This window comes from Hypomesus nipponensis, chromosome 25 (assembly GCF_054491055.1).
Source record: "Hypomesus nipponensis isolate SF chromosome 25, ASM5449105v1, whole genome shotgun sequence".
Classification (NCBI taxonomy): domain Eukaryota; kingdom Metazoa; phylum Chordata; class Actinopteri; order Osmeriformes; family Osmeridae; genus Hypomesus; species Hypomesus nipponensis.
In genome coordinates, this window is record NC_140385.1 from 14,885,001 (window position 1) to 14,887,500 (window position 2,500).

At 46.8% G+C, this 2,500-nt stretch overlaps 5 non-coding genes and 4 pseudogenes across 5 annotated transcripts; all 9 read right to left on the reverse strand.

The window, feature by feature from the left end:
- Positions 1-91: 91 nt before the first annotated feature.
- Positions 92-210, reverse strand: LOC146226812 (5S ribosomal RNA). Its single transcript, XR_014749146.1, has one exon. It is a non-coding gene; the product is annotated as a 5S ribosomal RNA (ribosomal RNA).
- A 186-nt stretch (positions 211-396) lies between these two features.
- LOC146226813 (5S ribosomal RNA) lies at positions 397-514 on the reverse strand (annotated as a pseudogene).
- A 186-nt stretch (positions 515-700) lies between these two features.
- Positions 701-809, reverse strand: LOC146226814 (5S ribosomal RNA; annotated as a pseudogene).
- A 178-nt stretch (positions 810-987) lies between these two features.
- On the reverse strand, positions 988-1,106 carry LOC146226815 (5S ribosomal RNA). Its single transcript, XR_014748633.1, has one exon. It is a non-coding gene; the product is annotated as a 5S ribosomal RNA (ribosomal RNA).
- Positions 1,107-1,282: 176 nt separating this feature from the next.
- On the reverse strand, positions 1,283-1,401 carry LOC146226816 (5S ribosomal RNA). The gene has a single exon (XR_014748634.1). It is a non-coding gene; the product is annotated as a 5S ribosomal RNA (ribosomal RNA).
- A 184-nt stretch (positions 1,402-1,585) lies between these two features.
- Positions 1,586-1,704, reverse strand: LOC146226817 (5S ribosomal RNA; annotated as a pseudogene).
- A 192-nt stretch (positions 1,705-1,896) lies between these two features.
- LOC146226818 (5S ribosomal RNA) lies at positions 1,897-2,015 on the reverse strand. The gene has a single exon (XR_014748636.1). It is a non-coding gene; the product is annotated as a 5S ribosomal RNA (ribosomal RNA).
- Positions 2,016-2,187: 172 nt separating this feature from the next.
- Positions 2,188-2,306, reverse strand: LOC146226819 (5S ribosomal RNA). The gene has a single exon (XR_014748637.1). It is a non-coding gene; the product is annotated as a 5S ribosomal RNA (ribosomal RNA).
- A 178-nt stretch (positions 2,307-2,484) lies between these two features.
- Positions 2,485-2,500, reverse strand: part of LOC146226820 (5S ribosomal RNA) — a 109-nt pseudogene continuing 93 nt past the window's right edge.

The window sequence follows — 2,500 nt, forward strand, 5'->3', positions numbered from 1 at the left end:
CGTGTCAAAATGAAAACAGCTTCCAGCCCCTTTCATGAAGGACTACTTGTGCATATTGCAAGATGTCAGTTTCTAAGTGAATGAGCAAAAGAGCATACAGCACCTGGTATTCCCAGGCGGTCTCCCATCCAAGTACTAACCAGGCCCGACCCTGCTTAGCTTCCGAGATCAGACGTGATCGGGCGTTGCCAGGCTGGTATGGCCGTACGAAATAAGTTGACAACCATAGGCTACTTATCCATATACAGATTTAGCAATTGACAATGCAAGGTGGTCTCTCTCTCTCTCTCTCTCTCTCTCTCTCTCGTGTCAAAATGAAAACAGCTTCCAGCCCCTTTCATGAAGGACTACTTGTGCATATTGCAAGATGTCAGTTTCTAAGTGAATGAGCAAAAGAGCATACAGCACCTGGTATTCCCAGGCGTCTCCCATCCAAGTACTAACCAGGCCCGACCCTGCTTAGCTTCCGAGATCAGACGTGATCGGGCGTTGCCAGGCTGGTATGGCCGTACGAAATAAGTTGACAACCATAGGCTACTTATCCATATACAGATTTAGCAATTGACAATGCAAGGTGGTCTCTCTCTCTCTCTCTCTCTCTCTCTCTCTCGTGTCAAAATGAAAACAGCTTCCAGCCCCTTTCATGAAGGACTACTTGTGCATATTGCAAGATGTCAGTTTCTAAGTGAATGAGCAAAACAGCATACAGCACCTGGTATTCCCAGGCGGTCTCCCATCCAAGTACTAACCAGGCCCGACCCTGCTTAGCTTCCGAGATCAGGCGTTGCCAGGCTGGTATGGCCGTACTAAATAAGTTGACAACCATAGGCTACTTATCCATATACAGATTTAGCAATTGACAATGCAAGGTAGTCTCTCTCTCTCTCTCTCTCTCTCGTGTCAAAATGAAAACAGCTTCCAGCCCCTTTCATGAAGGACTACTTGTGCATATTGCAAGATGTCAGTTTCTAAGTGAATGAGCAAAAGAGCATACAGCACCTGGTATTCCCAGGCGGTCTCCCATCCAAGTACTAACCAGGCCCGACCCTGCTTAGCTTCCGAGATCAGACGAGATCGGGCGTTGCCAGGCTGGTATGGCCGTACGAAATAAGTTGACAACCATAGGCTACTTATCCATATACAGATTTAGCAATTGACAATGCAAGGTAGTCTCTCTCTCTCTCTCTCTCTCGTGTCAAAATGAAAACAGCTTCCAGCCCCTTTCATGAAGGACTACTTGTGCATATTGCAAGATTTCAGTTTCTAAGTGAATGAGCAAAAGAGCATACAGCACCTGGTATTCCCAGGCGGTCTCCCATCCAAGTACTAACCAGGCCCGACCCTGCTTAGCTTCCGAGATCAGACGAGATCGGGCGTTGCCAGGCTGGTATGGCCGTACGAAATAAGTTGACAACAATAGGCTACTTATCCATATACAGATTTAGCAATTGACAATGCAAGGTGGTCTCTCTCTCTCTCTCTCTCTCTCTCTCTCGTGTCAAAATGAAAACAGCTTCCAGCCCCTTTCATGAAGGACTACTTGTGCATATTGCAAGATGTCAGTTTCTAAGTGAATGAGCAAAAGAGCATACAGCACCTGGTATTCCCAGGCGGTCTCTCATCCAAGTACTAACCAGGCCCGACCCTGCTTAGCTTCCGAGATCAGACGTAATCGGGCGTTGCCAGGCTGGTATGGCCGTACGAAATAAGTTGACAACCATAGGCTACTTATCCATATACAGATTTAGCAATTGACAATGCAAGGTAGTCTCTCTCTCTCTCTCTCTCTCTCTCTCTCTCTCTCTCGTGTCAAAATGAAAACAGCTTCCAGCCCCTTTCATGAAGGACTACTTGTGCATATTGCAAGATGTCAGTTTCTAAGTGAATGAGCAAAAGAGCATACAGCACCTGGTATTCCCAGGCGGTCTCCCATCCAAGTACTAACCAGGCCCGACCCTGCTTAGCTTCCGAGATCAGACGAGATCGGGCGTTGCCAGGCTGGTATGGCCGTACGAAATAAGTTGACAACCATAGGCTACTTATCCATATACAGATTTAGCAATTGACAATGCAAGGTGGTCTCTCTCTCTCTCTCTCGTGTCAAAATGAAAACAGCTTCCAGCCCCTTTCATGAAGGACTACTTGTGCATATTGCAAGATTTCAGTTTCTAAGTGAATGAGCAAAAGAGCATACAGCACCTGGTATTCCCAGGCGGTCTCCCATCCAAGTACTAACCAGGCCCGACCCTGCTTAGCTTCCGAGATCAGACGAGATCGGGCGTTGCCAGGCTGGTATGGCCGTACGAAATAAGTTGACAACCATAGGCTACTTATCCATATACAGATTTAGCAATTGACAATGCAAGGTAGTCTCTCTCTCTCTCTCTCTCTCTCGTGTCAAAATGAAAACAGCTTCCAGCCCCTTTCATGAAGGACTACTTGTGCATATTGCAAGATTTCAGTTTCTAAGTGAATGAGCAAAAGAGCATACAGCACCTGG